This window comes from Canis aureus, chromosome 25 (assembly GCF_053574225.1).
Source record: "Canis aureus isolate CA01 chromosome 25, VMU_Caureus_v.1.0, whole genome shotgun sequence".
NCBI classification, from domain to species: Eukaryota; Metazoa; Chordata; class Mammalia; order Carnivora; family Canidae; genus Canis; species Canis aureus.
This window is the reverse complement of record NC_135635.1, coordinates 33131407-33156280: the sequence shown is the minus strand read 5'-3', so window position 1 is coordinate 33156280 and position 24874 is coordinate 33131407. Positions and strand designations below refer to the sequence as shown.

At 40.1% G+C, this 24874-nt stretch overlaps 1 protein-coding gene across 9 annotated transcripts in view; it reads right to left on the bottom strand.

Annotated features, from left to right (window-relative positions):
• Nucleotides 1-22465, bottom strand: part of GRIN2B (glutamate ionotropic receptor NMDA type subunit 2B) — a 543572-nt gene extending 521107 nt beyond the window's left edge. For 3 of the 9 annotated variants that reach the window (XR_013364270.1, XR_013364277.1, XM_077870998.1), the window contains exons 1-3: nt 21947-22465; nt 13822-14027; nt 3041-3246 (exon numbers count right to left, since the gene is read on the bottom strand). The gene's annotated coding sequence lies outside the window, so the exon portion shown is untranslated. Of the gene's footprint in view, nt 1-3040; nt 3247-8252; nt 8329-13821; nt 14123-21946 lie in introns of all 9 variants that reach the window. The other 6 variants (XR_013364272.1, XR_013364273.1, XR_013364274.1 and 3 more) reach the window with 6 other exon arrangements.
• Nucleotides 22466-24874: the final 2409 nt, after the last annotated feature.

The following is a 24874-nucleotide window of genomic DNA, read 5'->3' as shown; positions in this document are numbered from 1 at the left end:
AAATGTCTCTACTTGCATATGACATGATTTTATGTATAGAAAACCTAAAGACTCAACAACAAAAAACCTGATCGATCTAATCAATGAATTTACAAAGTTGCAGAATAAAAAATTAACATACAAAAATTGATAACATTTCTATACACAACAACAAATTTTCTTAAAAAGAAATTTAAAAATCTATCCCGTTCATGATAGCATCAAAAACAATAAAATATTTAGGAATGAATTTACTTAAAAAGGTGAAAGATCTCTACTCTGAAAATGGTAAAATACTGGTTAAAAAAAATCAAAGAAGGAACAAATAAATGGAAGGTTTTCCTATATTCATGGATTGGAAGAATAAATATGGTTAAAATGTCAATAATACCAAGAGCCATTTATAGATTTAATGAAATCTCTATCAAGATTCCAATGGCATTTTTTACAAAGACAAAACTAAAAAACATTCTTTTAAAAAGTAGTTTTTATTTATTTATTCATGAGAGACACAGAGAGAGAGAGAGAGGCAGAGACACAGGCAGAGGGAGAAGCAGGCTCCATGCAGGGAGCCCAATGTGGGATTCAATCCCGGGTCTCCAGGATCAGGCCCTGGGCTGAAGGCGGCACTAAACTGCTGAGCCACCTGGGCTGCCCCTCTAAAAAACCTTCTAAAATGTATATGGAACCATAAAAGTCCCCAAATAGCCAAAGAAATTCTGAAAAAGAAGAACAAAGCAGGAGGCATCACACTTCCTGATTTCAAGCTTTACTATAAAACTATAGTCATCAAAACCATATAGTACTGGCAAATAAAAACATACAAATAGACCAATGGAATAAAATCAAGAAATCAGAAATAAACCCAAGCATTTACATCAACTAATTGAGAAGAGAGCCAGGAATACTCAATGAAGAAAGGGAAATCTTTGCAATAAATAGTGCTGGGACATTTGGGTATTCACATGTAAAAGAATGCAATTAGATCCATACCTTCTACCACTCACAAAAATTAATTCAAAATGGATTAAAGACTTAAAGATCTGGGATCCCTGGGTGGCGCAGCGGTTTGGCGCCTGCCTTTGGCCCAGGGCGCGATCCTGGAGACCCGGGATCGAATCCCATATCAGGCTCCCGATGCATGGAGCCTGCTTCTCCCTCTGCCTGTGTCTCTGTGCCTCTCTCTCTCTCTCTGTGACTATCATAAGTAAATAAATAAAAATTTAAAAAAAAAAAGACTTAAAGATCTGAAATCATAAAACTTCTAGAAGAAAACATAGGAACAAGGCTTCTTGACATGGGCCTTGGTAATGTGGGTAATTTGGATATGACTACCTAACACACAAGCAAAAAAAGAAAAAATACACAAGTGGGACTACACCAAAATTAACAAGTTTCTGCACAGCAAAAAATAAAAAAATAAAATTAAAAAAAAATAAAAATAAACCAACCATCAACAAAGTAAAAATACAATCTACATAATGGGAAAAAAATATTTGTAAATCCTGTATCTGATAGGGGGTTAATATCCAAAATATGTAAAAAAAATCATACACCTCAAGAGCAAAAAAGCAACCTGGTTAAAAATGGGCAAAGTACCAGAATAGATATTTCTCCAAAGAAGATTTACAGAAAGACCAATAGGCACATGGAAGATTCTCTGCATCACTAGTCATCAGGGAAGTGCAAATTAAAACCACAATGAGATAACACATACCTGTTAGAATGGCCATCGTCAAAAAGACAAGAGATAGCAAATGCTGGCATGAATGTGCACTGTTGGTGAGAATGTAAATTGATAAAGACACCATGGAAGACAGTGTAGAGGAACCTCAAAAAAAAATCACAAATAGAACTACCATATGATACAGCAATCCCATTTCTGGAAATATACGCAAAAGAAAAGGAATGAAAGGAATGAAAACACTAACTTGAAAAGCTACCTGCATCCCCCATGTTCATAGCAGCATTATTTACAATAGCCAAGAGACATGGAAGCAAATCTAAGTGTTCTTTGATGGGTGAATGGATAAAGAAGTTCTGGTATGTATATACATGCAATGGAATATTACTCAGACATTAAAAAGAAAAGAAAATTCTATTTGTGACAACATGGATGGAACTTGAGGGCATTATGCTAAGTGAAATAAGTCAGATGGAGAAAGATAAATACTACAGTCTCACTTATAAATGGAATCAAAAGAAAAAAGAAAAAAATACACACAGAAAGAGTGGTCAGTCTTGTGGTTACCAGAGGCAGAGGGTAGGGGAAAGGGGAATTAGAGGAAGGTGGTCAAAAGGTACAAATGTCCAGTTATAAGATTTAAAAAAGTAATTAAAATGTAATGTACAGAATGATGACTTTAGCTAACACTGCTACATGGTATATGTATATGCTATATGGTACATAGAAAAGTTGTTAAAAGAGGAAATTCTAGGAGTTTGCATCACAGGAAATTTTTTTTCCTTTTTCCTTTTTTATTGTTTTATCTGTATGAGAAGATGGATGTTAGCTGGACCATTCTGTGGCAATCATTTCACAGTATGTGCATAGCAAACCATCATGCTGTATGCCTTAAAGTTATACAGTATTACTTGTCAGTTATCTCTCAATAAAACTGGAAGAAATGTTGTGGTACCAATTTCATCTTGTTGAAAGCTTGCCTTCGTCAACTTGCTCTCTATAGCACAGTGTTAACACCCTGGTATTGCCCTCTAAGCACCTGTTTCTTGATTATTCCTCAGGGTGTATAAATTTTTAAAATGACCGATCTCGTCCACTGTGTTGGATTTTTTTTTTTTAGTTTTACAGTCACAAGTTAACCTTATTTTCCAGCTCCCACATGACACACCTCATTTTCCCTTTTTGTGCTGACAAGAGCATCATGTAATTTAGATCTATCAATGAAAAATTAAGAGCTTTCAGATTAATTATAGCATAAACGTAAGGCAGGGGCAGAAATATAATGTAAAAATCCAGACTTATTCACTCAATTCTAGTGTATTCTCTTTCAAGGGAGGGACAAAGAATCCAAAGGCTGCTATCAGGGGATTCTCTGACCTTCATGAAAGTTCCTTGCTTTGCAAATAGGCCAGCAACAGCAGAATCCAGCAGGTGAGATGAGGCCCAGATTGGTGGTCTCTGAGGTGAAGCAGTCTGGCAGCTGGCTTCTGGTTCAGGCCAACAAGCCCTTAGGACCGAGTGTCAAGTCATAGAGGAAGGATGTGGCAGGTGCTGTGGGCTCAGTCAGTGAGGAGGACACCCGCCTAAGAAGAGAATCAGAGCAAAGTGGCAAAATAAGACAATAGGGCCACTCTGTCAAAAGACACAGGTCCTCTAGTCCCAACACAGCAGCACTCTGTCCCCTGTCCTGCCTGAGGGCTGGCTCCACAGGGTGTAGGAGACTCTGAACTTCTAGGGGTTGTTTGTAACTAGAAAGAAAGTGTGTTGGTCTACAGATGAATCCTGTTCCTGGATGATGCCTGGGCAGAGAGTTCAGCTTGCCCCACTTTCTTGTCACAGGAAGCAAGCTGCCACAAAAATCCTTTAGAACAGTGATTCTTTTTCTAATCGTTAGCAAAAGAGCCTTTTTCAAGTGAAATTTTTTTGTGGAATGTCAAATATATAAAAATAGTTGAAAGTGTATCAGCCTTCAACAGCCTAGAGCCCAAACCCAAGGCCTCCCCACTGAGCCCCACCCCCATGGCAGCCTCTGCAGCCCCTCCATGAAACTATTGGAGCTGGTGGGATACAATGTGAAAGCCACTGCTTTCACAGGCAGTCTGTCTATGAAATGCCAGGCAGTCTGTCTATGAAAGCCTGAAAGCATGGATTCAGGCAAATGTGAATAATAAAAACCATGCATCATGCCAACAACCTAAAAAAAAATCTATCAAAGTTGAATCGACTGGTCCCTGGGAAACCCTAACTGTCAAAAGCATCCTTGAATCCTACCACATCTGTGGTCTGCCGCTGGAAATACTTATTAAAAAGGCACTAAGAGGCCATGCAATGGCCTGGAACATGTCATTTGGAATCATAAACCCTGAATTTGAGTCACAGTGCTGCCACCTGGTAGCTGGGTAATCCTGAGAAAATGTCTTAAATTCTCTGAGCCCAGAGGTGCCTGCATGGCTCCGCCAGTTAAGCATCTGACTCTTTTTTTTTTTTTTAAGATTCTATTTATTTATTCATGAGAGACACAGAGGGAGAGGCAGAGACATAGGCCGAGGGAGAAGCAGGCTCCCTGCGGAGAGCCTGATGCAGGATTCGATCCCAGGACCCTGGGACCACGACCTGAACCGAACGCAGACATTGAACCACTGACCTACCCAAGTGCCCCAAGCATCTGACTTGATCTCAGCTCAAGTCTCAATCCCAGGGTCATGAGTTCAAGCCCTGTGTTGGGTTCCATTCTGGGCATGGAGCCTACTGAAAAACAAACAGACAACAAAAAACTTCTCTGAATCTTGAATCTTTCTCATCAGGAAAAGAAGGATAATAGGTTTCTTACTCATTTTAAATAGACATAAGGATTAAATGAAAGAATCCATTAAAGGGGTATGTAAACTGCAAATCTCTGTATGCATGGAAGTTGCTGAAATTATAAAAATCTACGGTCTGTTATGTCATTCATTCACTCTGCAAGTTTTTTTATTGAACAATACTCCAATCAATGTAAAAACAATAAATTGGGCTAATTTGGATGTGACTTCTCTATATCCCACTGAACAAGGCAACAGTAAAGAGTAATGACTTGCTTCCATGAGCAGTGATGGGATCTTCACTACTTGTGATAGATCCTCCCCACTTCCTGAGCTCCCTGACATGCTAGTGCAGCTTCCTCAGTCACTGCTACATTCACTGCCTTCCTCCCACAGCTGGGCACCTGAGGTTCCCTGATTCCTGCCTGGATGCAGAAAATTCAGAGCCAGCTGACCTGGTCATTCTATGAGAGACAGACCACCAAAGTTAGATAGACTAACTTTCACCACCAACATTTGGCTACACTGCCCAACAGAACTTTCTACATTGATGGAAATGTTCTATATGTTCACTGTTTAGTAGCTAGCGACTAGCCACATATGGCTACTGGCCTCTTGAAATGTGTATAGCAAAGGAATGGATTTAATTAGTTTAATTTAAATAGCCATGCGTGGCTAGCAGACAGTGTAGCTCTCTAGGGGCATGGGCTGGAATGGATGTCAAGCCCAATCTTTTCAATGAAATCTAGGAGAGCATATAGTCATTGTACCCAGGTCATTTTGAAAGATGGCAACATTGTTAAATACATACATAATGGTTTTATCATAGCCACATGATCTGTCCTAATTCAGTCTCCAATAGTGCTTCTCCTAATTATTGAAAGTTGTTAGCAAAAACCAATGTCATGCACAAAGACTGAGCATGCATGTGAGGGATTTAGCACTGTGATCAAATAAAACTTAAAATTAATCTGACACCTATTAATGATGTGCATAATAGTTACAGTACACGCAGTAATTAGTTATAAAGGGGAAGTCATCCTCATAAATTACTAAAATTAGCATCACTTTTATACACTGTTTATTTTCTGGTATTAACAAATCACACCAATATTCTTAGCTTTCCTGAATTCTTTGTGAATGCCCATCCCAGCATCATTTAAAGATCAGAATCCCAGCTCCGAAGCTATTGCAACATGCTATCCTGTCTCAGTATTCTTTCCCTCCCTAATAGCACCCATAGATGAGGTCTTTGGTGCCCCTGGTCATACTGTCAGCTTCTGCTACTCTTTGTCCCACCTCTGAGATATCACTGAGCAGGGCAACTTTTACTGCTCCCCTCATGAAGTTCCTGCTCTGGATGAGGAAGATCATGGATAGACAGTTCTCCCCAACAGCTGTGCATCAAGGAAAAGGGAAGAGAGAAGAGAGGGCAAAGTGGGAAGGCCAGGAAGGAAGCTGGATGCCAGGCAAAGGCATCCTACTGGAATCCTGAATATGGACTCGGGATGGAGGTTTGGAGGCAGAGGGAGACAGCCTGGAGCAAAAGACAGTGCAGCAGCTAGAAGAGAAGGCCTGCACTCTTGCCCAATGGGACCCTGGTCCTGAAGCCATACCTGAGAGCAGCCTTGAGGCACAGAGATTCAGGGAACCTCCGGGCACACATGCTATGCTGAGTGGTCCTTGATAATATGCTTCTGGTGGCTCCGCATGGGACACAGCTTATGTGTGAGGAGGGCAAAAATACTCAGCATTGAGGTCTCGATCTCCTGGGAGACCAGAAGAGACAGAGGGGGGCAGCAAGTACCTGAGGTGAAGCAGAGAGGACAGGGCAAGGGGGAGGCTTTGAAAGCACAGGAAGAGATTCCATGGTTCCTCTTGTCAGGGAAAAACTGCAGAAATCGGCCATATTTGCAGGAAATGTTCATTTCCATAGCAAGTGTTGAGCTATAAATACCTCACCAGTCAGACTTGAGCAGGCCCAGCAGACAGATTACATGCTTTCCAGGTTAAGGAGGTCAGGGCTCAGAGGGTAACGAAATGTGTGACTTCCTTACAAAATTCTCCCCAAGGGCTCCAGACACCATCCTGCTCTCCTGCTCAGGCTGTGCTTTTTCCTAAGGTGGTAACTGCCAGGTTCTGGTTTCTCATTCCAAGGTCCAAACAATAAAGGAAGAGGAAGAGTTTGGCAACGCTTGTACTGACCACAATCCTTTTCCCTTCAAGGACCCTCCCTATCTCTACAGTTTCAGTATGAATCTGAAACAAGATGCCAGTGACAGTAACAACAAACTACATTCACTGAGGGACCCATATAAGCTGCACTACATGTTCCCACCTGTCTGTCTGTCTTTGTGCCTGTCTGTCTCCCCCAACCTCCTGTATGGCTACTGTACAACACTTGACTTGATGTCTTCTCCAATCACAGAGCCAGCTCGGCTAGAAACTAGCATTTCTTGGTCTCAAACTCACTGGAAGGGAGAATTACTTAGCTCAGCTTGAGCTAGAAATCTACCTTGATTGAATCAACAGAAACTCAGCTACTTACAGAATACAGGTGAGCAAGTGGTGGGGCCCCACCTGAGGGAGAAAGACGGTGACAGTCCTCAGAGAAGGGAGATGTGAGCTAAATAAATACCTAGCAACATGTTTACTGCACTGCAGCCCTTTAGTGGTTGGTGTCCATAGAGTCTTTCTTTGAACTTGGGGAATAGTAGTCCTCACTGGAGGTGGGGGAAATGCTAGAGCAGGGGCTAGGGTAGCCTCTAGCTTCTGCATGGTTTTACTGAAGACCTGGTTACCTCCAACTAATGAAGACCAATACAAGCTGTGTACAGAGGACTTTGGTTCTGCCTGAACACAGGTACACTGGAATCACAGTCCCTTTTTTGATAAAATGTTACTTTTAATTCCTCTGAAGCCAAGAGATTCCTTGGAAGGGAGATGCTACCAATAGTAAAGTTCTTGAGTGAACAGATTATTGTGTGCCCTTCCCTTCAGGCAATCTGAGAAAACCTGGTGGGAGAAAGTGGCTCAGAAGGCAGTATGTGGGGCAACTGTTTTAGAGATTGCATGGAGGGGGGATGAGCTTATGATCTGCCAGTAGATTTAATGGTAAAGGTTCCTGTCCTGGTGATTAAGTAACTCAAATGTCCATTGCAATTAGCATTCTTAGTTGCCTTTATTAGTCTCCTGGAGAGAAGGTAAGGACCAGGAAGGTTAGGCTCACCTTTGGCAGCTGCTGATTGAAAGCAATTCTGAGCTGCATCTCTGATGGTGAGCTCCTTATGACTAAGGAGAAGACATCAGTACAGAAATCGTTCTGTAGAAAAACTTCAAATAAAGAAAAGCCTTATCTCCTAGGAAACCAATTCACTCCTCCTCATTCTCTGTTCAGAAAGATGGCCAGCTTTCCCTTTTCCCATTCCCAACCCCATAATCATTTCCTTCTTCAAAAGCTCACAGTCTAACAAAGCAAGAAGGCATTCTAGATGAGGATATGTATTTTTTAAGCTGAATTATTATATCCAGCCAAGGTCCAACACAATTTCCAAATTCAGAATCCATTTGAAAAGATATTTGGGATGTGGAAACACAGACAGCTGCCAAATAATCACTTAGATATGACAAGGAGTACAGGCTGTGAATTAGAACACAGCTGGAATCTACCTATAGGACCATTTTCCGTACGGTAGAATTTAGCAAATGACACCTCTATTACAAGGGGTCTGGTTCCTCATGTCTCCTGTAAGCAATTTCACAAATGTTATGGCCTTAAGGTACAGTACCTTGTAGAAGCTTTCATCTACTCAGTTGTTCCATGTGATTTGAGCGCCTATTATAGGCCAAACACTAGGTAGCTCACTGGGGGTGGGGGGATAAAGAGAAAAAAGAATTAAAGGATTCAAAGTGTAGCAGAGAAGATAGACACATAGATGAATATTGTAGCCACTAAATTAAAAAGTGAGTTCAAAACACAATGCTGGTGCAAGAGAATGTCAAGTCTACTGAGGATAATAATAATAATAATAAAAACCTTCACAGAAGAAGAAATATTTGCATTTGGGTCTTAAGAATAAATAGAAGTTTGTCAAGAAGACCACTAAAAGGAAACAGTATATGCAAAGGTACTGAAGTATGAAACTGTAAAGTTCAGTCATGGAACTGCAATTCAGTAATTCAATAAGGACAGCACTGAGGAAGAACCAAGAGTAGAGAGAGATGACTGGAGAAGTAGGAAGACACTGACTGGCTCATGAATGACGTGGTTAATTGTGGTTGAGCAGTGTAGATTTTATCCTACCAGTGAGGGAGAGTATACTGGATTATCTGTGATCCTCAGAGCCATTCTGACTCCTGTGCTTTCTCCTTTGTCACAAGAGTTAGAAATCTGGAAATACATTTCCTAGATCTCTTGTCAGCAGTATTCCAGTCTAAAGTCTACCGATTCAATATCCTGACAAGTTTTCAGAAGGTAGAAGGAAGTCAAAGGCCACCATCACTCCTCCAATAGTGGTAGGCAAATGTGTGAGCGTCAAGAAACACTAGGTTGTTATCAGTGTTCTGCTGTGTGTGAAGTACCCACTGTGGTGTCATGGACAGCTATGAACATTAGCAGTGGTTTACTGAAGTTCATAACCAGGGCAACAATAGCTATTTCCTGTTCCCCAGAAATTTTACTACCACATTGTAGGCCTCCTGGCAAGCTTCAGAACCATCAACAACCTTATCCAACCTACAATCCTACAACTTTTCCAATATTTATAAGCATCATTTAGCAGTATTGCATCTATTTCTGCTCAAAATACTTCATGTGGTTTCTGTTTCCCTGTTCCAAACCCTGACTGGGGCATTTTAGAAGATGATGCTGGTGGCTTTGTGAAGAAAGAATTAAGTGGGGAGAGACTGGGGAAGGGATATCAAAAGATGGATTATTTCAATAATATAAAGGAGATATGATGCTCAAAACTAGGAAAATATCAATAGAAACAGAGGAAGAGAATAACTTTAAAAATACTTAGGACATATGACCATTTGGATGAAGGAGAAAAATAAAAGGAACTCAGGCAGGTTCTAGACTTCTGGTCTAGGTAACTATACCAAGGGTAGAAAAGAGAGAATATAGGACAGGGAAGACGAGAAGAGGACTTGGTGGGCATTACAAATGAGACCTCAGTTCGGAATGTATTAAATTTGGTCTAGACACTAAGTAGGCGGTTGGATAAATAAATCTGGGGGTCAGGAGATTCAGGCCACAGGTATTTATTTTGTAGACCAGCAGCACAGAAATGGTCATTAAACCATGAGAGTGGGTGAAATTGATTAAGGAAAGTATGTAGCATGAAAACAAAAACCAGAAAGTTAAGAAATGAACCCTGGAAAACATCAACAGTTAAGAGCAAATATTAGAAAAGAATGAAAGAGATCAAAAAGGAGTAATCAGAGAGGTAGAAAGAATCCACACAGTATGGTATTAAGCAGGAGGCAGTCATCTGAAATCATGAGTAAAGACATAAAGATGACATAAATTGTGGAAAATGGAAAGAGGAAAACATGATTTTAAAATATAGGAAGGATTCAACTGTTTACTTATGTTCACTCAAATGTTATTATTTTGCTTTTATGCATGGGTACAGTTTCATGCAAAGTGAAAATAAAAGGATGATCTCTAGTTCTTGGCAGCTTTACACTTCTAATGGGTTTTTTCTTTTCCTCAGTCTTCCTCCTTCATCCCAAGGCCATTTTTTCCCCTTTACTCACTGCTTCATCCCTTCTTCCCTCTCCCCTTGTTCTTAGGAGGGACCCAATGCATCTCTGCCCTTATAGGTAAGAGTTCCTGCTCACATATTTAGCCAGGCAATCTGGATCTAAGCCTTGTGGATCTTATGTCCATGCCAGTGTAGCCTGTGACTACTCACTAACCTATTAGTTCAAAAACTAGTAAATGGACTACTAGGCTGTGTTGAAATCAGTTTAATTGGTCACAACCAGGATATTTTTTAAATAAAGTATAAGAATAAAATGGAATAGAGAATATGAGTATACATCAGTGATAGGAAAAATAAATATTATTTAATAGGTTGGAAATAGGTTATATGTATCTTATTTGTGATGAGTCACAAAGTAAGATATTAGAGTGAAGTCTCATAAATATAACACAAAAAAGAATTACCAAGGAGGAGTGAGATCTGTCCTAGTTTATATTTACAAAGGGACAAGGTCTCAGGTGCAAATAATTTGCCTGGAAAATGATCCTAGAAAACAAAAGTGAAGGAGTAGGGAAAGAGAGATAAGAAAGGGGAAAAAGCCAACAAAGTGTGCATTAGTGCTGGTTACCACTATGAGTTACTAGGTCTCCATCTTGTTGGGGACACTCTGAGAAACCATGTAGAATGTGCCTCAGCATTGTCCCACTAGAGCAGAGGTTGGTTAATATTTTTTATAAAGGGTCAGATATGAAATATTTTTCTCTTCATAGGCCATGCAGTCCCTGTCATAACTACTCATCTCTGCCATTGCAGCATAAAAGTAGCCATTGACAATATGTAAATGAATGGGCATGGCTGTGTTCCAATAAAGCTTTATTTATAAAAAGATGACTGGATTTGGCCAAAGTTTGTCAAGCCCTGCACTAGAATACAGGGAGACTGGGGCATTCTTTTTCCACCAATTCATACACCCAATGATTGAAGATTGCCCTAGAGCATGACAACCTTCCCCCCCACTTCTGGGCATGCATAGACACTGAGAAAACACCACAAATGGATGACCAGTGTGCAAGGATACATGAAAGTGTGCTGGAGTCAGGTGGAAAAAGGGGGTGTGGTGAAGTGCATCACAGATGCAATAAGGGACAAATGGAGGCAATGTAATGCTGGAGAATATATTCACATTCACCCATATTTAATGAAACGACCTCACAAGTCTCTTCCAAGTACTCACTGATCTTGCTCATTCCACGCTTTTCTCTAGAAACACTAAGACCTGGTGTTTTTATATTCATCATGACCCTTTCCCTCAGGAAATTAGTTGTTGCATTGTAAAGAAGTTTTTTCTTTTACTTCTTCCAAGTTAAACTGTGTGTTCAGCTCTTATACCTAGCTTGGCACACACACTACCATTTCAAATCATTTTCTCTTAAAACTGTCCACACAGAGGAATCTCACCTAATTACTCTTACACAGTCTAAAAGACACAGTCTCTCTTATGCTTTTAAGCTCATTTTCTTTACCAAACGATTTCCTTTTTTCCCCAAATGGATACGTCCAATTATTCTTGGGTGTTTTAATTTCACACATTTTTGTGCACTTAGAAAGACCATAGATTGCACTACATTCACTGGCAAATCATCAAAAAGCATTTAAATGAAAGAAAATTTTTGTAAAAACATATCTTTTGTAGCAACATAAGCCTGAGATCATTCCTTGCTTTAAACCACATAACTAAAGGAGAAGGGAAACACAAGATTTCATGATTTGATTTCTTTTTAATGACTTTTCATTTATATAGCATTTTTACAGCTCAAAGAGCTCTTTTTCATGAAATTTGTGTGGTTTATACATTTCCTTATTTGAACCATGAGGAAAGAGTTTTGTAAAATTCACAGAGAAAGTTGGTAAGAAGACTGGATCTATAATCTAATCTCCCTTTGTCTCAATCAGGGCTTTGGTTTTTTGGTTTGGGTTTGGGCTTTTTTTTTTTTTTTTTTTTTTTTTTGTGGCTACTAATTTCTCACAGGAACTTTCTATTACCATATCATTCAACTTTCTCCATGCCGGGATATTGCTATAAATTCTTGGATAAGGGGATCCCTGGGTGGCGCAGCGGTTTAGCGCCTGCCTTTGTCGCAGGGCGCGATCCTGGAGACCCGGGATCGGGTCCCACGTCAGGCTCCCGGTGCATGGAGCCTGCTTCTCCCTCTGCCTGTGTCTCTGCCTCTCTCTCTCTCTCTCACTGTGTGCCTATCATAAATAAATAAAAAAAAATTAAAAAAAATTCTTGGATAGGGATCCCTGGGTGGCCCAGCGGTTTGGCACCTGCCTTTGGCCCAGGGCACGATCCTGGAGACCCGGGATCGAGTCCCACGTCGGGCTCCCGGTGCATGGAGCCTGCTTCTCCCTCTGCCTGTGTCTCTGCCTCTCTCTCTCTGTGTGTGACTATCATAAATAAATTAAAAAATTAAAAAAATAAAATAAATTCTTGGATGTTTTAAGGTTCTGTTTTTGTTTTAATGCAGACAGGTCCCAGGCATGGCAGATTATTTGCAAAGATAGCTACAAAAACCTCTTATCCCTGTATGCTCATGACTTTGCCATCCTTCCTGTAGAAAGACATATAGTCTATTTCCCCTGCCCTTGAGTCTCAACTGATCTTGTGATTTGCTTTAAACAGGAGAATGCAGTGATGTAATATAGTGAAACTTTCAAGTCCAGGCCTCAAGATGCTTCTTGGAACACAGTGATGTCATGTGAGGAAGCCTGACTCTCCTGCTTGAGGAATAAGGGCATGGTGAAAGGAGCCAACAGCCAACACCAAATGGCAGGTAAATGAATGAAACCACTTTGGGCTATCCAGCCCCACTTGAACCTCTGGATAAGTAAGCCACATGAGTGACTCTAGATGATATCAGTAGAAGAACAGCTCAGCTAAGCTCATCCCAAATTAGTGACCCACAAAATGATGAGCAAATAAAAATAAATGTTGCTTTAAGCAACTAAGTTTTGGCATGATTAGTTATGCAGCAATACATAATGGATACACTAATAGTGTGGGATTTGATGGCCCATTATTTTTTGGAAATAATAGAGATTCCCTAAAGATCTGAAACCAACATTAATGATGAGTTTTCTTCTATTTTTAAGGAATGCTATCTTGATTCCCGAGGTTTGTTAAAGAGTAATGACATCAATAGATAAATAGCATAAGCTTATTATATTAACTTTTCACAGAACCGATTGAGCTCTCCACAGGAGTGATTTCTGGTAGCCATCTTTTTGTTACTTGACTCCATCCAAGTGGCCATAATTAGTAAGAATGGCTATCTAGCACAGGTTAGGCAATTAGAGCCTCTCCATGGTGAATATGAAATATGGACTAGAGACCCAGAGACTGGAAATCTTTGAGAACTGAGTCTGTTTAACAGTAGGTCTCTGAAAGTAAGGCTATCACTACTCTGAGGTCCCCAGAACCACACTAGCCCCCACACTTCCTGAAAAGTGGCTGTTCAACTCTTCTTTAGACTCTGTGACATATTCTAGGTACTCATCCAAGAAGTCTTCTTTCCACATAAACTACTTAGACTTGATTTTTGCTCCTGCCTGCTACAGAAATCTAAATTAATGCAGGTCCCATTCCCACCTTTGGCTGATGAGAAGTCCAAGGCTGGCTCCTAAGGGTTCCTTGGGGGGGTCTCTGGCCCCTCTCTGCTCTTTCACAGTTTGGAGATCAGAAGGAAGCTGCTGCCCAGGAAGATAATCTCATTTTACAGTGGGATCAGGAAAGCTGGTATCCTGAATTTCTTCATGATTCCACTTACTGCATAGATCAGTGCTGTAAGCAAGTATCTGTTGATAATAATTTCATTGATGAAAGCTCTCCCTGCTCTTACTGCCCCATGCCCTTGTCATATGAACATCAACTCCATACTGCCAGGATCAGCCTTGGTGGTGGTGGTGGGAGGAAGAAAGAGATAATTGATTTCTCAGGAAGTATTTGGGGAAGTATTTGGTGGTCTATGGCACCAAGTACAAGATATTATCCCCACTGCCTGCCTGGACATTTTTGGCCATTATATAACCTTGTGCCCTGCAATATCAAGTCTCTACTCCTCTACAAATTACTATAATATCCTAATTTTAAGTTAAAGTTCATTAGAAGAACTGGAATCTTACATAATTACCACAATTCAGGACCCCCGAAAAAGACTACAGGTAACATCATTTTCTATTATATTTGAACACGGAAAGGTAAATGTGCTGAATGGTTCCTGAGGGCATCTTGTTTTCAGTAAGAGCTCTCTCACACAGTCACATGGCTAAATTCCAGCTATTTCATTCAGGACAAGTCTGGGAATTGATTCGGTTTTTGTTACTGAAAAGGGAAAATGATCTTCATAAATGTCCATCAAAGGAGGATTATAGAACTCTACAGTGTCATGATAATTTTTGCAAAGGATGAATCAAAGATAAATTAAGTGTACCCACTGCCAGATGTCATTGTGCCTGGGTAGTTTTTTGGTTCTCTAAAAAAAAATGAACAAAACATTTGAGTAAATTTAAATCTGAGGAAGTTGGTGTCTGGTAGTAAATAATTTCAAGTTGTGGCCTATAGATTGATAGTGAATATTCACCTTTGGATAAGAGCAAAACCCCTGTGGTTCTGACTATAGTAGGATTGCTTTCTCCATTTTCAGAGACCAAAGAGCTGAATTTTCCCAACAAAAGTTATTGTTCTAAAGAAACAAATCAATTTATTCCAGTTTTTTGTGAAACAGATAAAGGAGAAAAGGGGCAGAATTATAAATGTAAAAATGGAAATAGCCTCTTAATCTAACTCCACACTTAGAGTTTATAAGAAATTCCTTGAAACTGAATAAAAACTTGCACAGGTTTTAGTTTTAGTAATCCAAGGGTGCCTGGGTGGCTGAGTTGGTTAAGTGGTGAGTTCAAGCCCCATGTTGGACCCAGGGTGGAGCCTACTTAAAATAAAATATAAATTAATAAATATGTATATAAATAAATAAATTCCTAAGAGAATATACTCCAGAGGTAAAAAAAATCTCAATTCGAGTTAAAAAGCAAAATCAAACTAAAATCCCTAAACTAAAACTCTCCCTTTTAGCCACACTCATTAAAATTAGAACCATTTCCTTGAAAGAAACAATTGAATACTGATATCAGATCCTTATGTTGACTGTTGGTGGATACCAACGCTTAAGTATCATGGGCAAAGAGTATACAGGCACCAAAAATATTCCACGAAAGAAGTGAATTCGGTCAGGGTAATTGTGCCATTCTTTGCACAACTTCCACTCATGATCTAGATAGAAGTCATTTTTCATTCATTCACTCATTTACACTCACACCCTTAAGCACTCCTTCATTCAAACACATTTACCGAAGGCTGCAATACGCTGAACAATGTGCTAGCACTGGGGATGAACACAATTACAACACAGTTTCTGTCCACAGCTTACACTCTGATCTTGGAAACCTTCCAGTCTTTCATCTCCTACCTCCAGTCATGAAAACTGATGTAATGCTTTTTCTTTCCATCTCTCCTTTGTCTCTGCCACAATTAAAGTCATTGCTTGGAGGCTGAATGGTGAAAGTTGCTTTCTAGTTGGAATACCTACCCCTAGCCTCTTTTCTCTCCACAAACTCTTTATACCACTGTCTCCTTCATCTTCCAAAAAGATTGCTTTGGTCATGTTCACACCCCTCTGCAAATACTTTAAGTAGCTTCCCATTTTTCCCAGGGGGGAAAAAGAAGACAAATTCTATAACTCAAATGGTTATTATTGTGATTCTCAATAATTACTACCATTCTTGGGAGCTTACTGTGTGCCAGCCACTGTGCTAAGGACTTTACATGCATTATCTCATTTATTCCTCATGCCAAGTCTTCAAGACAAGAATTATTATCTTCATCTTACAAAAGAGAAAAATGATGCTAAGAGGTGATCACTAATGTTCCCAAGGTCACACAGACAGTAAGTAGCAGAATGACTTCAGAGCCTACACTCTTAACCACTGGACAGGACTGCCATTCTGCTCTTGAGTGAGTCTTGACCCTTTGCAAGTCTGCCTCTGTACCTTCACTCTTGCTGGGTCTCCCATGTGATATGTCCTTCATTTTCTCCATGCCTTCAAGTTTCAGCCAAATTTAAGTCCCCTCTCCCTGTGGACTCTTCCTAGACCATGATAGTAGGCATGGACCTCCTCATCCTCTAGCTCCTATACTGCTTAGTTTTTCTACCACTCATTTGGCACTGAGAGATGTCCTATACCTTATCTTCATAGAAATATCTCATATGTCTCAAGTGCAGCAATGAAAATCCTTTGAGAACATGTAGTCCTCAAGATATTTAATAAATATTGTTGGTTTTGTGGCATGATGCCTTTAATTAGACACTCAATAAATTAATGCTGTGTAAGGAAATGAAGAGTTTAGACATTAAAACAATGAGGGAAGTCTGTCTCTAACTTTTGAATGATTACGATGCACATACCATTCTCTCACCATGATTAGTGAAGAAGGATCATGTGGAAAGTGCTATATTTCTCTCTCCGGCATGCCATAAAGAACAGAAACCCCCAAGAAGTTATGGGGGGTTCCAAAAATCTTCCTAAGTAATCAGACCAAGGAACATTATGAACATCCCTGCTCAGATGCTCAGTTCAAATAAGACCTATGTGGAACTGCAGTCCCAGAGCCTTATCAGCTCCAGGGTAAAAATGGTGGCTTTCTCAAGCATTTGGCAGCAAAATAGGCTAAAACTGGGTGGAATGGACCCTGAGAATTCCTACCCTCTCCTCAAACTGCAAGAGATGGTTTTAATTACTGTTCTAATCCAAACCACTTGGAGGTCTCCAGGGACCACAGAGCTCCACAGCATATTAGCAAGTCCTACTACCACTGACTCTCATCCCCAATACATGGCAGGAAGTGATCACCACCTTACATATCATGTCGCACCTGGAGGATGGCCAGAGAGAGACTGCCGACTGGCTAGTAATCTCCAATGGAAAAGCCTGACTGGAGGCAAGAGGTGACCAACTGCAATACTACAATATACTGCTTTTATCTTTGCAAATTGGTGGCAGAGTAGGGTCCATGCCTTCACTTCTTTGCTAAGAATAAAATGGCATGTGACTTGACAATGAAAGATTCTGAGCACAGTCTCAGATGTCTTAAAGTAAGCATTATGTTTTCTGAGGAATGAAAGAAACAGAGATGTTTAAGGCATGTTGGATACACACTCTGAAAAAGAACTGATGATATGTTACATTTGCTATTAGCCTTTTCCATTTTAAAAGTGGTTTTATAAATTTTCATATGACTTCAGCCTCTCATCAACCCTAGTTGATGGCTTGGGCAGCTCTAAGTATCCTCCATTTTATACACATGGTAAGAACAGCCCCAAGCCTTGCTAGAGATCCCAAAACTAGGGACTGGCAACACCAGCATTAGAACCTCTCTGCCTCTCGCAACTCTTCTAGAAGCAGGGCCCCTTTCAGCACATTGTTCCTTCCCAAGAGTGAAAGAATTGGAATATAAAATTGTTTGGTTTGATTTGGTTGGCTTTTTTTTCTTTGCTTTCATTTCTGTTTTGAATTCGTTCACTTTCTATCCCTTCCTTCCCACCTTCATATATTCCCTCTCCTTCCCCATCCCACACTCTCTCTGAGCTTCTTTCAGATGCTGCTTCACTGGCTGCTTTGGCTGCAAACCACCCTGCCTCACAGCCAATATTTGGAGCTCACAGATTACACAGCTGTGTCCTCAGACTGCTTGTTGCTTCTTCTTAGGGCTGGATGAATTATTATTATTATTATTATTATTATTATTATTATTATTATTATTTAGTGGAGGAAAGGTATTAGAGAGGGAGAAAGAGCTGAATAATTACAGAATTAACAGCAATTGGTGCTCACCTAATAACCCCATTAAGACTGCAAATCATTTTACTCTTTTAATCATTTTATTCATTTTAACTCTTCATGTTTGTGACAGAAAGGGTAGGGACATTTTGAGGGTAGTAAATACCCCCACAGTGAAATGCTTCCAAGTGTTATAGTATTTTCATTGACCTGACTGGTCAATATCTTGACATGCAATAATCAAAAAGATCATAAACAGAGTTCTCAAGTTACTCCCTTCATTTACTGCCAAGTTGTGAGTGGGGGATGCCAGAGAGGGGCCAGGTGTGCTGGGGGCTGTCAGCCCAGCCTCTCCGCCTTGCACCCTGTTCACACCAGCATACAAAGGCACAGAGGAGCATGCAAAAGGAGCAAGGGAAAATCTGGAGGCTAACCTGTCATTCTACTCAGAGGGAAAGGAACTCTGAAATTGTCAAAGGTAAGACTCTAGACTGGTCCTCCCTTCTTTTTTTTCCACAACAAAATTGCTCAGGCAGCTCTTGCTATGACAAACACTTGCACTGAGCTTCTCAAGGGGAAACAGTGACGTGGGCCTCGTGTGCTTCACCAGTAATAAAGATTTTACCAGCTGCATTGAGCGTTGCTGTGGAATCCAACTATTGCTGTCAGGCTAATAAGAAAAAAGATTCACTGTTGTGAATCAAGTAAATAAACATGCCTGGGAAACACTATGGCAGCAGATAACACTGAGAAAAAAAAAATGAGAATTGGTACTATTTTTAGTGCTAGCTCTCTGATTATAATTGTACTTGAAGAGCAACTAGCATGAACAATATAAAGGCAAAGTTAATTTCAGATCCTGGGCTTGCTGCACAGTTCTTAGATTATTCAAATGCAATGTGATCTACAGTCATTTTTCAACTGTGTGACAAGGAAACTTGGAGCTCTCTAAGTAGCTGCTGGAAGGCTCGTGGCAAATGGAAGTTAAGGGAAGTTGACTATGGAAAGATTTTTATTGTTTAAAAAAAATCTTATATAGTGTACCTCACTTTCCCTCTCAAGCTGGCATTTCCTGAAGACTTACAGTGTGCCAGGTACTATATTAAACTACCTCAATTATCACATCAACCTGTGAGGTGAGTTCTGCTAATATTTTCATCTTATGGAAGCCATAAGATGGAGCTGGAATTTCAAGTCAGTCTCTCTGACTCTAGAGCCAAATTATTGTGCTATTGTAGATGAAGACAGGACATAACTCACACTTCCACTTTCTGTACTTTGAAGAAAAAAGGATCCGTGCCCACTGCCTGCACTGATGACATACACATCCATCACCAAGAACAGGGCCCCAGGGCTGCTGATGGAAGCAGAGCTGCCCTAGTGAGGCAGAAAAGTAAAACAAAACAAAAACAGTGGCTACAGCCTTCTAAATACACCTCAGGTACCCTCTCCTGTGGAACTATAGAGCTGAGGACCTTCTCTCCCACGCTGAATCCTGGCCTAGAAACTCTGCTGAGCATCACATCTCATCCCTCTTCCCAGAGCAGAATACTGAGAAGCAGACATTCAGGTCTGACATTTAACCACTACTCTTATCATCATCCAAGGAAGTAGAATGGCTCTGAGAATTACTTCCACTGCTCTACTGTCTTTCCTTCTCCTGCTTTTGAGCTACAATGATGCCAAGTTCAGACTCACTAAATGTGTGTATGAAAACAAACAAATTTCATTCATATAAACTATACCAAAGGCTGAGCATACAGGATCAATGAGGTGAGGAACAAATTTGCTCTACATTATGTGATGCTCTGCTAATGTACTAAGTGCAAATGTGCATGCATTTTCTATGAATAGAGCTCCACTGTTAATCATTGTAAGTTTTCAGACTGAAAAAAAAAATACAGAATCAAATCAAATTGAAAGCACAGAACTAAGGGGAAAACACACCATGTTTACTGACTGACTATAAAGTCCTGTGATACGGTGTTACTGATCTCATTTCCAACAGTCTGTGGAAACACTTTTTTGTAGAGGGAACTTTCTAACTTTGTAATGAAAGTTAGTGAAACTATAGTTTTGCCTTTAAGGAAAAGTCTTATATAGATAATTAGATTGGAATACATTTGTATCCGTTTAAGAGCTTTTCAGTTCCAAGTGACAGAGGATCTAATTCAAACTAGCTTAAGTAAAAAGGGAACTTATTAGCTTATGTAACAGGCATAGAACTGGCTTCTGGCACAGACTAATCCAAGGTCTCAAACTCTGTCCCCACCTGTCTCCACACCTGAGTTCTGCTGTCCTTCATTGTCAGTGTCCACTTGGTGGCAGAAACAATTGTCAGCAACTCCTATCCTTCACTCTTCAGAGTTCAAGGGGAGTTTGAAGACTAAGCATTTCTGGGCTCTACTCTGACTGGCTTACTTTGTGTCAGGTGCTCGTCCTGGATCACATCCCTGTGATAAAGGGGACTGAGTGCAGCCTTTGGCAAAGCCAAATCACAGGTCCACCTTACACAAGTGCTAAGAGAGTAAGGGTGCGTCCTCACTGAAAATTCAAGGAATTATTTACAAAAGAAGAGAGAAAGGAGGCCTAAAACCAACAGATGTCCTCTAATGCATCTCTTCATAAAACAAAAGTACTTGTATTCACTTATTAAAATTACTCAGTGCCAAGACACAAAATATCTAACTATGAGTATACATATAAGCTTTTCCCCTAATGTGGCATTCATAGATGAACCTAAAATATTGCCACAAACTTTAAAGCTTTGGGTACCCACTGGCATTGAATACACTTGCAAAAACTACATAGATCTAAAAAAACTTTTTAAAAAAAATCACACAGATCTAAAGTTAAAAATTAAAATTGATGACCAAGACCAAAGAATTTTATATTTCCATTTCAGACTGGCTCTTAACTCATAAAATGTTACTCTGATAAATTTATGTGAACTTTCTGTGCTTATTTTCTATATTTCCCATTTGCCTTCCTTTCACAAAGAATCTGTCTTTATGTCATCTCTCTTCTGTGAGCCCCTCTAGACCCCCTCTCCACCCTACTTCAACCTCGTGTCTGCCCTGAGAACTAACTTGTGTGGATGGCATTAACAGGCTCCTTTATCCTCCACATTCTGGTTGGATTCAGCCAGTGGGGAGACCCAGTGGGAGATCAGGAAAGAAAAGGAGAGTGGGGAGCAAACTGTGTCTCTCAACCAAAGGTCACAATGCCTATCAAAGATGTCCTCTCTTGGGGCACCTGGGTGGCTCACTGGTTCAGCATCTCCTTCAGCTCAGGGCGTGATCCCGGGATCCTGGAATCAAGTCCTGCATCAGGCTCTCGACAGCCAGCCTGTTTCTTCCTCCGCCTATGTCTCTGCTTATCTCTCTGTGTCTCTCATGAGTAAATAAATAAAATCTTTTTTAAAAATGTCCTCACTTCATGACTCTCCCTCTGAAATTTCCAGTAATGTTCTTCTTGCTCCCACAGGCCTGGTAAGAGAGTCCACAACTCCTGCACATCCATGTGGCTCCCCATACCTTTGTAAATCATCCTTTTACTAAATTCCCCTCCAGTGTTCCAAACTTGAAGATGTCATCTGTTTTCTACTGGGACCCTGATGAAGACAGTCTATAAAATTTTGATGGAGAGGGGAGCAAAGAGGAATAGAGAGGGTGATGAGGGACTACAGATCAAGAAGTAGACCTCATTATCTGATAAACAACAAAATGCCACAAATGGCGCCAACCAATCTGATGTTTGGGTCAATTTACTTTTTTATGTCAATAGATCTTTTAAAATCCCCACGTTAGAGACAGAAACTTTAAGATTAGTATCAATACTCACCGAAAGTTTTGCACTTCAGAAGGAGTTTTAGCACATACCTTAGCTACATTTTTGGCGAACCAGAGAGGTGAGAGGGAGGAGAGCAGTCCAGGAAAAATAGAAGACAATCCTTGTGAACTCTTCCCTTCTAAGTGCTTCTTTCATATCAAGAACCGTTCACAACCTCACCCCCACCCCCACACCACCCATTCCCAGCTCACAGGAACCAGCTGCATCTATCAGAATCCTTGATAATTTTCGAAGCATTTGTCCCCTTTGCCAAAGTTCAGGTGATTATGATTGCAAGAGGAGGAACAGTGAGGGAAAGAGAAAATTCTGGAGGGATGAAAGGAGGATAAACTGAAGTGACAGAATGGAAGGCAGGGAGTAGACCATGCATAGAGGGGAGCACTGAGAGAACCTGACTCCAAAGGAGAAGGAGGCACTAAAGAAGATGGAACAGACAAGACAGAGAGGAGCAGAGGGACCAGATGGTTGGATCACTGGATATTATGCAAGGAGATTAATTGGGGTGGTGGGGTGGGGGGAGACTGGCAAAGACTTCATGGTTGCTCAGTAACCACAGAACAGTAACCTGGAAGCATTTAGCCTACATTCTACTGGAAACAAGAGCTACTGTCCTATGTGGTTCTGCAAACACCTTCTAAGATGGGCTGACTTATCCATACTTGCCTGTTTTTCGCCAGATCAAAAGACATTTTCTGCTTATACACAGAGGGAGCTGGGCTGTCACCTTAGATAATCTAGTGAGCAACAAAAAATGGAGGGGAAAAAATCTGAGATCAACATTAAAATCCCTATGTCCTTAATTTGCATCAGTTTTCCAATCAGTAATTTGCTCTCCCTTGCTCAGGAAGAGGGAGATGGCTTAGAAAGTGGAATAGGCTCTACTCTCTCTGGTCTGTAAATCTCTGCTGTTGCTGCTGTTTGTTTGTTTGCTTTTCATTACTTTTTAAAGACTCTTGCAGGAGAACCAAGGAGTGAGAACATTTCCTAGCTGTTGGCCTTTCTTAAGTCTAGGATTTTTTTTCCTTTTTTTTTGGGGGGGGGAGGGGGGTCTGCTCTTATCCATGGCAGCTGCTTTCAGTTGCCCAATTGATTCTGCATTTTAATGAAAAGTGTTATCCTCTTCCTATTCAGTTTAAGATAATTGTTGCCCAGGCAAATCATTATAATTAAATTCAATTTAAAAGTGAGAACCCACCTGCAACCATATGTTAAACCTGCCTTTGGATAAGGAAGTTAGTATTTTCACTTTGTATTAAAGCAAAAGTGAGTAATGGTAAGAGATTTTCAATGGAGATGGTTAAAGAGATTTGCTTCTTTTTTTAAATGATTAATTACAATTCACCTGTCTCTGAAAGGAAATTACTTGACTCTTGGAAAAACATTTTCATTAAACAGAACTACCATTGAGTAGGCTTCTATGAAGCAGATCTGGTACTGATGCAAGAAAGTAACTGAGATAAGAAAAAAAATAAGGTGCTTTCAGTAGATACATAAAATAGAACTGAAACATACACAGAAGGTTGGCATTGTTTGGCTCTCCAGCATCCTTTCCACTTCCTAAAAGTGTTCTGAATTTTCTCCAAAAAAAACATTTTCTTGTTCTCATCTGGAGTTTGAAATAATTAGATCCTTACAAACCAAAGACTGATGTGACGAAAAGCCAATAAGACGTAAGCTACTCAGCATGTCTCATGCCCCCTGACAATAGTGATCTGATTAGGAATCAGAGCCAAAAAGATGTTGCTGCAACTTTTGGGATGAAGAAAATTCCTTCCTCTTCTTCAAGAGTCGCTAAAAGAGACTTTTTTCTCCTTGAATGTATACTTTGAAGATGAAAGATCTAGAACTGCTGCAGCCATTTTCAGTCCGGAAAGAAAAGTAGTAGGGGACTCCCCAAGGCATGAAGCTTTCATCTAGGAAGACAGAGCAATGTGACATCATTTGAGCCATCAGATCAAGGTAGTGTTACCTCCAGATTTTTCAACCATATGTATCCTCTTTCACGGCTTAAGGTAATTTGAGTTTTCTGTCACTTGTAACCATAATAATCCTGGAGGAGTGAATACTGTATTTGGATTGAGGCAAGGTCAGATGACCTCCCAGTCTATGGTAAAAAATTCAGTTTAAAAAAATGCCAATGCCTTCATTATTGGGACAGTGTATTAGACAGGTCTACTGATCATTTAAAACATCAGGAAACAGCAAAAATATATGTGAAAATTCGATGATCAATGATTTTAGGAAATCGCTTTTAAAAAAATAGGTGAATTCAGAAAGAGAACTAAGATAAACATAATTAATGAACTACATCTAAAGAGCAGGGAAAGAATGTTGAGAGATATAGGCAAATTTCATTCTCTTTCTTATCCAAGTATTGTTTATTTAGTGTCACGTAAGGGCAAAGAACTGTGATAGAACTTGATAGAGGGGATTACAAAGCTGTATAAGATGAAACCTATCCACTCAAGGAATTTTCTTTAATCAGACAGGGAAGCTAAACATGTATGCTTATAGTCAATTGCAACTCAGTACAAGGCAAGTGCTGAGAAATTATTTCCATAGTCTTTAACAGCTTACTAAGCATATTCACACTCATTATATCATTTGATTCTCACAACAGCCCTTTGAGATAGGCAGTTGCACTTCCCTATTTGGCATAGATAAAGAAACTGAGACTCAAAGTGTGCAAAAATAAATATCAGTGAATGTCACTGTGGCATTATTGAAAAGAAAAGAAACCTAAAAACTGCCTAAATATTCATCAAGAGTAGAGTAGCTAAGTACATTTTGTCCCTGAATACAAGAGAATGGTAGGCAGCTGTTAAAAAATAAGAAGGTGAAGTTCCTTTCCCGATAGAATGGAGTAAGCACACTCCACCCTATTTCCCACTGAGTTAGGATTGACAGATTTAACAAATCAAAATATAGAATATTCATTTACAAATAACAATTTTGAT